Here is a 14,850-nt window from a genome sequence, read left to right as displayed (position 1 = left end):
ATTAGTGTCAGCAAAATCATCAATCAAAATAATTACAATGACATGATCAATTTATATCAAACTTAAGCTTATTTTCATATTTTCATCAAATCTACACCTTTTCAAATAAGCATATACGAAAATGTTCGCCAAGTTCATAAGCATTCAACTCAAATAACATGTCAAAATAATCATTACTAGCAATTAAACAAGTTTCAAATGGCATTATCTTTCAAAAATCAAGTTCATGAATTTTAGACTTGAAAAAGTCCACTTTAATTCTCAAAATCATGTTTAGGCTCAAAGTTTGGATCATTTAACTACCTAGACATGTTACACTACTTAATTTAGCAACAATTCATGACAAAAATCGGCCATAACCTGTTTATATCAAAAAGCCCCAAATTTTCTCAAGAACACAAACCCTAGATTAATCAAAATTTGAAGTTTAAGGCTTCTAATCATGTTAAATAGCATCAATCTAGGTTATACAAGCATAATACATAAACAATTTAAGCATAATTACACTAAAAAGCATCAAAATCAAATTGGGGAAAAAATTGCTCAAGAACACCAAATTTCGGATTAAATGGTGTTTAGGTGTAGAAATTTACCGTTTTTCTTGAGTAATTCCTAGATAGCATCCTTCTCAACATGATTTTAGTAAAAGATTTGGTGATTAACGGTTAAAAATTGTGATTTTGGGGGTGTTTTTGGGTATTTTTTCGGAGTATTTCGCAGGTTTTCGGTTTTGGGGAGTGAAACTGAGCTGTTTCAGCTCGTTTTATTTTTTTCTGTAATCTGGTCCTCCCGCGAGTCGCGGCCTATTAAGCCTTCAAACTCCGCGACTCGCGGAGTTTGCTTTTTTTTTTTTTTTTTTTTTATAATCATTAACTTATAAAACAATTAAGTACTTAATTTTAAAATTTTGTTTCCCTTGTTATTTAGGACGAGGTCGTTTCAAATCGATGTCCTAGTCCGTCCCTCGACAAAATTTTAAAATTTGTCTTTTTGTAGCGATTGTTTTAAAAGCTAAGATTTTTGGGTTTTTTAATGTTTTTGGCATACTTTAATTCAATAAGATTAAAAATAATGATAATAAAAGTTCTCGTCCCTCCCTCGGGTAAAGCAATTTCGGTTTAAAGATCTAGTCTTCAACTCACGACGAATTTTAAAAATCATATTTTTAACTTAATGAGATTAAGTAAATTTTTGTTTTTAAATTCACACAATTTAAATATAAAATTCAAAATTAATATTAAAAATTCACACCAAACTTAAAATTTGAAATGCATAAAATTAAAAATTCATATTTTAAAAATTCACACCAAACTTAATTTAAAAATTCATATTATAAATTCACACCAAACTTATATTAATTTTTCAAATATTTACAATTTTAAATATATTGTTTTTACAAAGTTTACAATATTAATTTAAGATTTAAATATTAATTTTAAAAACATGGTAAAAATAAAATTAAAAATCTTTTTGTCTTTTTATCCCAATTTAATCAATAAAATATTATCAAAAATATGCGCCCCTCTTTTCGGTAAAGTAATTTCGGTTCCAAGACCTAATTTAACTCATGACGAATTTTTGAAATATTTTGGGTTGATTGATTAAAGATATTTATAACTTAAGAATAAACGTTAAATTTCGCAGTGATGTAATAAATTTTTGAATGATATCAATAATTTCGGTAGCCAAACTTAATTTTATTCAATACCAATTTAATACTTTTTAGCGAACAAATTAGCGTTTATTATCAAAAGGTTAAAAATAAAAATAAAAATAAAAACTGTACAGACATACCTGTGAAATAGATTTCTTAGTTATATGATCTATCCCATTCAAAAGATAGTCGGTTTAATTGGTTTTTCATGGCTACATAGGCGTAACCTCGAGCATTCAGTGTCTTTTCTTCTAAACATATGAACGGCCCGTCTCTGTATAAAGTAACAAATTCGGTATTTGAATAGGTTTGATTATTTGAACATTTACCTCCATGTGACCATTTTCCGCATTTGTGACATCGTTCTAGGTGTCGTGCTCTTCTTTTCGCTGCGGATTTTGATTTTCCTTTACCAAATTGTAACTTATTATCTTCGCATCTGGATTCTTTTCTAACTCCGTCCATTCTTTCTCTGATTACTGATACTAATTCACTCGGTATTATGTCATTATTACGTTTAGTGATCATAGCGTGTAGCATTAGACCATGGTTTAGTTCACAGGCAGTCTTCATTTCGTAAAAACCTAAAAAAAATAAAAATTCAGAATGGGGGGAGAAGACTAGTTCTTTAGGGTCTGCTAGGGAAAGACCATTCGGGTTCCATTTTCGAGAACTACACGAAAACAGACAATCTAACTCTAACAGAAATACATATTATCCTTTAAAGACTTGATTCTCCCCACACTTAGTTAGCTGTGGTGTCGAAATTGTGATTAACTTCGTTGTCGACTTCCATCGGACCATGTATGTAATGTTTAACTCTGTGACCATTAACTTTAAATTCAATCCCATTTGAATTTATTAATTCTATCGTTCCGTATGGGAAAACTCTTTTGACTATGAATGGTCCAGACCATCTTGATTTCAATTTTCCAGGAAATAGCTTGAATCGTGAATTGAAAAGAAGAACTCTGTCTCCTTTTTTAAATTCTTTTGAACTTCTTATTCTTTTATCATGCCATTTCTTCGTTCTTTCTTTATAGATTAACGAATTTTCGTATGCTTCATGTCTTAATTCTTCTAATTCGTTTAGTTGACTTAATCGTAGACGTCCAGCTTCATGTAAATCAAGATTACATGATTTCAAAGCCCAAAATGCTTTGTGTTCAATTTCTACTGGAAGATGACATGCTTTTCCATAAACAAGTCTAAAAGGTGTGGTTCCAATTGGAGTTTTGTAGGCTGTTCTAAAAGCCCAGAGTGCATCCTCCAATTTAATGGACCATTCCTTCGGATTTGATTCTACGGTTTTCTCTAGAATACGTTTTAAAGCTCGGTTGGTATTTTCAACTTGTCCACTTGTTTGTGGATGATATGCGGTGGAGATTTTATGAGTTACTCCATATCTTTTAAGAACTTTCTCAAGTTGATTATTACAGAAATGAGTACCCCGATCACTTATTAAAGCTTTCGGTGTTCCAAACCTTGCAAAAAGACGTTTTAAAAAGTTGACTACAACTCGTGCATCGTTAGTTGGGAGAGCTTGTGCTTCCGCCCATTTAGATACATAATCAATGGCTACGAGTATATATAGATTATTATGAGATTTTGGAAATGGACCCATAAAGTCAATACCCCAAATGTCAAATACTTCACATACTTGGATGACATTTTGTGGCATTTCATTACGTTGACTTATTTTTCCGGCCCTTTGACATGCATCACAGGATTTGCAAAGAAGGTGTGCGTCTTTGTAAATTGTAGGCCAATAGAATCCAGCATCATAAACTTTTCTTGCTGTTAGTTGAGGCCCATAATGCCCTCCTGTTGGTCCTGTGTGACAATGGTTTAATATTTTACTAGCTTCATCTCCAAATACACATCGGCGTATTATTCCATCGGGACAACTTTTAAACAGATGTGGATCTTCCCAGAAATAGTGTTTTATATCACTGAAGAATTTCTTTCGTCTTTGGTACGATAATCTTTTTTCAAGGAATCCACATACTAAATAATTTGCATAGTCTGCAAACCATGGGATTTCTTTATAATCTATCTTCAATAGATATTCATCAGGAAAGTTGTCTTGTATGGCTGATTCATTTAGAACTTCTAATTCGGGATTTTCAAGACGAGAAAGATGATCAGCGGCGAGATTTTCTGCTCCTCTTTTATCTCGGATTTCAATATCAAACTCTTGTAAGAGTAAGATCCAACGGATTAATCTTGGTTTAGCATCTTGTTTCGAAAATAGGTATCTAAGAGCAGAATGGTCGGTATAGACCACTGTTTTTGCTAGAACGAGATATGATCGAAATTTGTCAAAAGCAAAGACAATAGCAAGGAGTTCTTTTTCAGTAGTTGTATAGTTCTTTTGTGCTCCTTGTAACGTCTTACTAGCATAATATATAGGTTGAAATCGTTTTTCAATCCTTTGTCCTAAAACGGCTCCCATTGCAAAATCACTTGCATCGCACATTAGTTCAAATGGTAGATTCCAATTTGGTGTTATCATGATCGGCGCATTAGTGAGTTTTTCTTTAAGAATATTAAAAGATTTGATACACTCATCTGAAAAGATGAATGGAGCATCCTTTTCTAGGAGTTTATTCATAGGAGTGGCAATTTTAGAAAAATCTTTTATGAAACGTCGGTAAAAACCGGCATGCCCTAGAAAACTCCTAATTCCTCTAACATTGGTGGGATGTGGAAGTTTAGCAATTACATCTACTTTAGCTCTATCCACTTCAATTCCTTCTTTTGAAATTTTATGTCCAAGAACGATGCCTTCTTTAACCATGAAATGGCATTTCTCCCAATTAAGTACTAGATTTGATTGTTCGCATCTAATAAGCATTCGTTAAAGATTAACTAGACATGATTCAAATGTATCACCGAAGACTGAAAAGTCATCCATGAAAACTTCCATGCATTCTTCTATCATGTCATGAAAAATCGCCATCATACACCTTTGAAAGGTTGCAGGGGCGTTACAAAGTCCAAATGGCATGCGTTTGTAAGCAAAAGTACCATAAGGGCACGTGAATGTGGTTTTCTCTTGGTCCTCGGGTGCTATTGGAATTTGAATATATCCGGAAAATCCATCTAGAAAACAATAGTAACTATTTCCGGCTAATCTTTCCAACATTTGATCAATGAAAGGTAAGGGAAAGTGATCTTTTCTGGTGGCGTCATTTAATTTTCTATAATCAATACACACACGCCATCCTGTTACAGTCCTAGTAGGAATAAGCTCATTTTTCTCATTTGTAATGACAGTCATGCCACCCTTCTTAGGTACGCATTGAACTGGGCTTACCCATGGACTATCAGAGATTGGATAAATTAGACCTGCATCTAGCAGTTTAATAATCTCTTTCTTAACTACATCTTGCATATTAGGATTTAGTCTTCGTTGGCGTTGCACATACGTTTTATGACCTTCTTCCATAAGGATTTTATGTGTGCAATACGAAGGACTTATTCCTTTAATATCATTTATCTTCCATGCAATGGCTGGTTTATGAGCTTTCAACACAGAAATGAGTTGTGATTTCTCATTTTCAGTAAGAGAAGACGATATTATTACAGGTAATTCAGATTCACCATGTAAATAAGCGTATTCCAAATGGTTTGGAAGTGGCTTTAACTCTAATTTCGGAGGTTCTTCTATCGATGATTTATATCGATATCTGTCTTCTTCTTTTAGCATTTGAATTTCTTCCGTTGTTGGTTCATATCCATTAGCTATAAGTGTAGCTAACATTTCAGCTTCATCAATTGGTTCATTACCTTCTCCTAAAGAACAATCTCCTGTTCCTTGTAATTCTGGAAATTCTTCTAATAATTCTGCATGTGCATCTATAGTTTGAATATAATAACATGTATCATCTGCAGATTGTGGTTGTTGCATTGCTCTATCAACTGAAAAGGTAACACTCTCATCCTCTATACTTAGGGTCAGTTTCTTACCGAACACGTCTATCATTGCTTTAGCCGTGTTTAAGAATGGTCTTCCTAATATGAGAGGAACTTGAGAATCTTCTTCCATGTCCAGAACAACAAAATCTACTGGAAATACTAAAGTACCAACTTTAACTAGCATGTTCTCCATTATCCCTCTAGGATATTTTATTGATCTATCTGCTAGTTGTATGCTTATTCTGGTTGGTTTTAATTCTCCAAGGTCTAGTTTAGCGTATAGTGAATACGACATTAGATTTATACTAGCACCTAAGTCTACCAATGCTTCTATTGAACCAAGACTACCCAGAAAACATGGAATTGTGAAGCTTCCTGGATCAGATAGTTTTTCTGGTATCTTATTCAATAGCACTGCTGAACAATTAGCATTCATAGTAACAGCCTAGAGTTCTTCCATTTTCTTTCTATTTGAGATTAGATCTTTCAAGAATTTAGCATATCTAGGCATTCCTGAAATCACATCAATGAAAGGAAGATTTACATTTATCTGTTTAAACATATCCAAGAATTTGGATTGCTCGGCTTCAAGTTTCTCTTTCTTCATTTTACTCGGGTAAGGAAGTGGTGGTTGGTATGGTTTAACATAAGGTTTAGCCTTAGCTGTGTTATCTTCATTAACCTTTTCAACTACCGGTTCTTTTTCCTTATCTTGATCAGGTTGTGGTTCTTGTGGAGTAGGAATGGCTTCATCAGAAGTTACAGGTATTTCAGGTGGTTTAAGTGTTGTACCACTTCTTGTGGTAATGGCTTTAGCTGTTTCATTCCGGGGGTTAGCATTTGTATCACTAGGTAGACTTCCTGGTTTTCTTTCACCTATTAACCTTGCTAGGTTACTTACTTCTTGTTCCAGATTTTGAATAGAAGCTTGTTGATTTCTAAATGCTTGAGCATTTTGTGAAAAACTGCGTTTGAGTTTCAACTAGCTTTGTCATCATATCTTCTAAATTCGGCTTTTTATCATCGGTTTGTTGTGGTGGTTTGTTTTGAAAATTCGGTCTTTGCTGATTGTAATTATTATTAGATACTTGTTGATTGCTAGGACCTTGTTGGTTGTTGTATGGAATATTTCAGTTATAATTCTGGTTTTGATTGTAAATCGGTCTTGGCGGTTGATAATTATTCTGATAATTATTTCCAGGCCTTTGGTTTATGTATGAAATATTCTCTCTTTGTTCCATTGTTAATTCAATACTGAGACAATCTTTTGTCAAATGTGGTCCTCCACACTGCTCACAACTAATTCGTATTGAGTGAATATCCTTAGTCATCTTTTCCATTCGTCTTTCCACAGCATCTATCTTTGCGGAAATGGAATCTAAGTCATGGCTAGAATCGGCTCTAGCTGCTTTAGATGATCTAACGATGTCTTTTTCTTGGTGCCACTCATGTGAGTGGGAAGCAGTGTTATCAATAATTTTGTAAGCATCAGTTTCGGTTTTCTTCATAATAGAACCACCAGCTGCTATATCTATGTCTTTTCTTGTAGTGATGTCGCATCCTTGGTAGAATATTTGTACTATTTGACAGGTGTCTAAACCATGTTGCGGACATCCTCTTAACAACTTTCCATATCTTGTCCATGCCTCATATAGAGTTTCATTCGGTTTTTGTGTGAACGTAACAATTTCTGCTTGAAGTCTTACGGCTTTAGATGCAGGAAAGAATTGTTTAAGAAATTTGTCAACTAAAACATCCCATGTATCAATCGCCCCTTCAGGTAACGATTCCAACCAATCTTTGGCTTCTCCCTTTAAAGTCCAGGGAAATAACATGAGATATATCTGTTCATCCTCCACTTCTCGGATTTTAAATAGTGTGCAGATCCTATTAAAGGTACGTAGGTGTTCATTTAGATCTTCCTTCGGCGCACCACTAAATTGGCATTGATTAGTCACCATGTGTAGAATTTGTCCTTTGATTTCATAATCTGGTGCATTAATGTCTGGATGAGTAATTGCGTGACCTTGGCCAGTGCGTTTAGCTCTCATTCGGTCTTCCATACTTAAAGGTTCCAGATTTTCCATAATTGAATTTGTTGAATCGGAATCACTAGAGGATTCTGATTTAATGGTTCGTTCCTCAACAATCTCTGTTTGAATGATTAGTGGTTCCGGAGGAAAGTTTAGTGGTTCAGGATCTACGAACCGTTCCTGAATATTCTCCGGATTCTCAATTGTGAGGTTGGGTTCAAAAAATGGATTATCGGAAATTTGAACTGAAGTACTTGGTCGACTGGATGACGATTCTAAAGAGAAATCAACGGCGGTTATATTTGCTAAATGTCTTGATCTAGTTATAGGTGGTGAACGTACAAAAGATGGTGAACGTCTTGCTCGGTGCATTCACTGAATATCCTATTAGTTTTTAAAAGGAAAGAAAAATTATAATAAGTTATCCAACCAATAGACTTTTCTGATTTTGCCCACGTTTCGAATAGCCAAAAGATGCAGCAGAGGGGCAGGATTCGTTTGGTCTCAATATAATTGAGGACTGTTTGGCTCCAATAACCCGGTCCACGTACAAATCCAACTATTACTACGAACCAGAAAATTTTGATGTCTATTAATTTAACCACTTAAAATAAATTTTCGTAATTTTAAGAAATTTAGATAAGAAGTAGAATAAAAATCTATGTCCTAAAACTAGAATAGCGAGAAATAAGAAAGAAAAAGAGTTCGTCGGGAAAAAAATTGAAAAAGAAAAATGGTTGAAAAATAAAAGGTGACGGAAAAATAAAAGAAACTTATAAAAACTTAAAAATACTTGACTAACCTAACCTTATTACTACAACTAACTTAAAATTATAATCGCAAATTGAGATTACTAATTGGAATGATAATTGATACATAGGTAAAAGTCGTCTAAAAATATTAAAGCTTACAAGAAAAACTAAATCCCAAATGGAATTAACTTAAAAAGAAACTAAAACTTAAAAAGGCGTCGCAAAATTCTAAAGTACCTAAATCTTAGTATAGAGAAAAAGCACTTAAGGAATTCTACGGCAAAGCCTAAAAATCTAGGAGTAAAAATGACTATGGCAAAAACTAAGTTTAAAATTAAATATGAGCGAAAAATACAAATATTACGTTAAAACGATTAAAAAGGGACAAAATATAAAAATATACAAAAAGTTGTAAAAATTACAATTTTTATAAAAATATTATTTTTATATTATTTATTTATTAAAACTATTAATTTTACAATTTAATTAAACTAATTAATACTAAATACATAAATTAAATAAAAAGTAAAAGTTAAAATAAAACTAATAATAATAATAATAATAATAATTAGGGTTAAATAATAATAATAATAATTAATTACCCCGTAATAAATGCAGGATTAGGGCTTCTGTCGCGTGTCAGGTTTTCTCCGCGAGTTGCGGTATTCAAGGCAGTAAACCCCGCGAGTCGCGGGGTTCAGAATTTCAACTCTGAAACAGTTTAAAACTCGACGCGTTTTTCTTTTTTTTTTTTTAATTTTTCTGTTTATATATTTAAAAAAAAAATATGTGTATAATAAACTTATATTTTAAAAATTTAAATAAAATAGAACTACTTTATAATTTTAATAAATAAAATGCTTAAAACTAGATTTATAAATGTTAATTTTTTTTTTTCGGTTTTATATTTATTTCTGTTTTTATATAAATAAAAGATATTTAAATAAAACTTATTATCTTTATAAACTAAAATAAAAATAAAGAAACTTATAAAACTTAAATATTTAACAAAATCTTAAAAATACATAATTTTTTTTTATGTAGCGTTGTGCTTCCGGCTTTTAAGAAGATCTCCCCGGCAGCTGCGCCAAAAATACTTGATGTGGTAGCGGAGTGGTATAAAATAGTTATCAATTTTAGCAAAAAATACTATTAAATACGATACAATTTTACACAAGATATTTATTTATTTAGAGAACGGATATACTTAAACCTTGCTACAACACTTATAGGCAGTGTACCTAATCGTACAGTAGTGTAATTTTTAGTAAGTCCGGTTCGTTCCACATGGAATCTTTTTAAACAAAGCTTAACGCTATATTAGTTTACTTTTATAAAAATACAAATATATATATATAAGTAATATTATTATTATAAAGGGGGGTTTTACCGTTTAATGACCGGTTTGTCGATTTTAAAACTTTAGTCGCAGTTAAAACCAAATGTAAAATATTAAAAATAAATACAAGACTTAAATTAAAGCATAAAGTAAATAACGATAATGAAATTGCGAATAATAAAAGTGCGATAAAATAAACTTGCGATAATTAAAAAGTACGATAATTAAAAGTGCAATTAAATACAATAACAATAAATAAAAATGCGATAATTAGAAGTGCAATTAAATATAAAATAAAGGAAATTAAATATGAAATAAAAGAATTATGCTTATTTAAACTTCCGTAATCATGATGTTTGACGTGTTAATTTTAGTTTTATGCCCATGGGTTAATTGTCCTTTGTCCTGAATTATTTAATATGTCCGTCTGGTTTTTGTCCATAACAGTCCATCAGTCATAAATATAAAGTGCGAGTGTCCTCGTCAAATTATCCTTATACCCGAAGTTAAATATTCCAACTAATTGAGGACTTAAACTGTAACAAGATTTTAATACTTTGTTTAATAATTACACCAGGATGTCGACTGAGTGTAACCCAAGGTTTTAATATTTTGTTATCAATTATACCAAGTGTCCTTTTACATAATTTCACCCCTATTTTAATTATTCTAGTGGCTATTAATCCATTCCCGTGTCTGGTTAAATGAACGATTATTCGTACATATAAATACCCCGCCCATCGTGTCCGATCGAGTGTATATGGTAATTTATAGGGACGCCCAATTGTAAATCTTTATATTAACATTAACAAACTATCATTTAGTTAAACAAATATAAAGCCCATTAATAGCTCATAGTCTAATTTCCACAAGTGTCGTTCTTTTGTCCAAACCCCAATTATGGTACAAAGCCCAATTACCCAATTTTAGTAATTAGCCCAACATCATGATTACTTCGTTTTAAATAAGCATAATAATAACTTAGCTACGAGACATTAATGTAAAAAGGTTGAACATAACTTACAATGATTAAAAATAGCGTAGCGTTACACGGACAGAATTTCAACTTACACCCTTACAACATTCGCTAACATACCCTTATTATTAGAATTATAATTAAAATTAAAATTAAAATATAAATATATATATATTTTACGTATGAATGAGGAGAAGAAAAAAGATGATGATTACGATCAGAATGCGCGAGCTTTATAGGGATTTCCTGAAATTGGGGCTCCGCGACTCGCGACCTTTTTGGCCTTCAAACTCCGCGAGTCGCGGAGTTTGAAATTACAGCTCAGATACTTTGGAGTCTTTCTTGCCGACGGATTTATAAATATATATAATATATTAAATAATTATAAGAATTATTTAAATATTATATTATATTTATGTGCATAGTTGATTTGTAATTTTTAGTCCGTTGCGTCGAGCGTTGAGAGTTGACTCATGTCCCGGTTCCGGATTTTCGAACGTCCTTGCGTACAATTTAATATCTTGTACTTTGCGTTTTGAATCTTGTACTCTTGTAATTTCGAGACGTTTCTTATCAATAATTGGAACCTTTTTGATTGTCTTTTGTACTTTTGAGCTTTTTGGTCGTTTGCGTCTTCAATTCGTCGAATCTGTCTTTTGTCTTCACCTTTTATTATTTAAACGAATATCACTTGTAAATAGAACAATTGCAACTAAAAGCTTGTCTTTCTTGAGGAATAATGCTATGAATTATATGTTCGTTTTTAGCATTATCAAATGTATACCATGGTGCGAAAGTTTTGAAGAGGCGAAATAACGTCGCAGTACAATACCATGGTAGACATTCACAGGTTGAGAGAAACCAACAACAAGGTAATGTAGGAGGGGGAAATGAAATGCAAGAAATGCAAAGGTTTATAGCTTCACAGGAGTACGAAAATGCTAGACAGAGAGCATTTGAAGATTGGAAAGTTCATCAAAACTAAATCATAGCTCATTGCCAACATATAGGTAGAAACTATATTCCTACTCCAAAACCCATATTCCCTTCCTGGTCTATAGAGATGCAACCACCATATCCTACGTATAACCCTGCCGAAGCATTTTATAGCACCTATGGTTATGCATGGAACCCCTATTGGTATCAATATCATCCCTAGTCTACTTAGTTTTATTTATTTTGTAATTTGTAATGTTGATACGTTTAATACTTATGTTAATATTGTAATAGTTTTTATAATTTTCTAACTTTATTCTTAGATTTTAATAATTTTTGAATGTGGGGTAATATACCAAACTTCAAAAATATGTATATATGTTTGCAGTTTATCTTATGTACACAACAGGGTAAAACAACGAATTTTCAAAGACTGGCATTAAGTTCAGCAAAAGCAACTAATTTTGACGACAAGATGCAAAATATATGTGAAATAACACCAAGACGGAATGAACAAATGATGCGCACCATTTATCATTCAGCAAACAAACGCCAATATATTTGGAAACTTTGGTAAAATTTAATCATTTTCACACAAATCACCCTCAATAATTTAAATTGTTACTGATTTCTTGCAAATGAGGGCATTGCAAGATCTTAAGTGTGGGAAGGGGTTAAATTCTTTCGGATTTTATAATTTTTATCTTAAACACTTGGTTACCATTAAAAATACTAGTAAAGCAGTAGTTGTATTAGAATCTAGTGCTCTCTGATAATAAAGAACAGCCCTAGTCTTATATACTGACTACCCAATTCTAGTAAAATTTTTAAAAATTTTCAATTAAATGAACTCAAAATCATGTTTATACATATTTATGAACAATAAAACTAGGTTTTAACACCAAAATTATTGTTACCTCAGAAAGGACATAAATTGAGAAACAAACCAAAATGTTAAAATTCATTTAAAATGGAATAGAGGACGATAAAAAGGAAAATAAAAGCCAAGTGTGGGAAAATTTACCAAGTTATCTTAAACATATGTCACATATATCTGTAACAAATAACTGAAAATACTTTTGCTTTGGACTAAACTAAACTGTTTTACCCGATGAAAGAAAAGAAGAGATGGATCTACACGATGAATCAATTCCATCATTAAAGGGAAGTAAAGTCTTCCGAAAAAGACGCATGCTTCTTGATTTAGGTCAGGAAGTTGTCGTCCAGACCAGCTGTAGGTTGACGAAAAATCTAGAAAAGTCATCACTAAAATCAGCAGGAAATCCACGGACCTCAGTATTAAACAGGGTCGCCAAGTGGTCAGATTTATCCTAACCATGAGAAGGATTTATCTCGTAAAATGGGGGGGGGGCACCATGCAAATTAGCTGGATAAGACTAATGAATCAGATCCCCAGAAAGGATAATCTCCTTAAAAGATCAAAAATCAGCTTTTAAGCCTGATATTACTCAATCCTTGAGATTGACCTTAAAGATTGAGAATTACAAACTCATGGAATTCAATGATATCTAAACTCGAGCTTGAACGAGAAAATATTTTGATCAAAATTACAAACCGATTTGTTTTCTGAAAACCCTATTTTCAATGCGTTCATTACCATTGAACGTAAAATCCTAGGAATTCACCTGGAATTCATTAGGTCACCTGAACTAAATCGGGTGTCAACCGTAAGAACGGTGGTTGCATAGTGGTCAAAGACAGGACCTTGTGCCAGACCGAAAAATCATAAGGGTGAGCTTTACTATTGCTCCTACCAAGGATAGTAATTGCGTCCGACACGTTATAGACCATAATTAAAAGCATGTCAGGGGACATTGCCTTAACAGTTGCTTGTTCAACGCTTTCCTTTACAACCGGACGGTAGTTTATCGAAAGGTAATATACGGGACAAGTAAACTGGACGTGTTGCTTTCCAAATACAAGGTTAGCAAGTGGGTGACACAAAACCGCAAGTTTTGAGCTAAAATTTTCAAATCTGAAACCCACCAAACCCACAAAAAATATTTTGCAAACACCGGTAAAGGGTTATTCCGGAAAACTTATCTAGGGTAAAAACTAGATTTAATTTTCAAAAGATCAAATGTTTTCATAAAGATCCAATTTCCTTAATGGATCTAAATTTTTATAGTCATGTGGGACTGTAAACCATATCGTTACTACCATTGTTTATACCGCCGTATAGAAATCACTGATGTACAAAGTGTGAAGAATAAAGAAGTGATTCTAGTATTTCAAGACGATATTGCTTGAGGACAAGCAACGCTTAAGTGTGGGAATATTTGATAATGCTAAAAACGAACATATATTTCATAGCATTATTCCTCAAGAAAGACAAGCTTTTAGTTGCAATTGTTCTATTTAAAAGTGATATTCGTTTAAATAATAAAAGGTGAAGACAAAAAAGAGATTCGACGAATTGAAGACGCAAACGACCAAAAAGCTCAAAAGTACAAAATACAATCAAAGAGGTTCCAATTATTGATAAGAAACGTCTCGAAATTACAAGAGTACCAGATTCAAAACGCAAAGTACAAGATATTAAATTGTACGCAAGGACGTTCGAAAATCCGGAACCGGGACCAGAGTCAACTCTCAACGCTCGACGCAACGGACTAAAAATTACAAGTCAACTATGCACATAAATATAATATAATATTTAAATAATTCTTATAATTATTTATATATTATATAAATAAATAAAAACCGTCGGCAAGAAAGACTCCAAATTGTGTGAGCTGTATTTACAAACTCCGCGACTCGCGGAGTTTGAAGGCAAAAAATGCCGCGAGTCGCGGAGCCCCAAATTCTGCAATTCCCTATAAAGCCAACCGAATTCTGATCATTTTTCATCATCTAATATCTATCTCTCTCTCTCAATATATACGTAAAATATATATATAATTTATATTTTAATTTTAATTTTAATTTTAAATCCTAATAATAAGGGTATGTTAGCGAATATTGTAAGGGTGTAAGTCAAAATTCTGTCCGTGTAATGCTACGCTATTTTTAATCATTGTAAGTTATGTTCAACCTTTTTATATTAATGTCTCGTAGCTAAGTTATTATTATGCTTATTTAATTCGAAGTAATCATGATGTTGGGCTAATTACTAAAATTGGGTAATTGGGCTTTGTACCATAATTGGGTTTGGACAAAAGAACGACACTTGTGGAAATTAGACTATGGGCTATTAATGGGCTTTATATTTGTTTAAC

This window comes from Rutidosis leptorrhynchoides, chromosome 5 (assembly GCF_046630445.1).
Source record: "Rutidosis leptorrhynchoides isolate AG116_Rl617_1_P2 chromosome 5, CSIRO_AGI_Rlap_v1, whole genome shotgun sequence".
Taxonomy (NCBI): domain Eukaryota; kingdom Viridiplantae; phylum Streptophyta; class Magnoliopsida; order Asterales; family Asteraceae; genus Rutidosis; species Rutidosis leptorrhynchoides.
The sequence above is the reverse complement of the archived record's forward strand: the minus strand, read 5'-3'. Positions refer to the sequence as shown.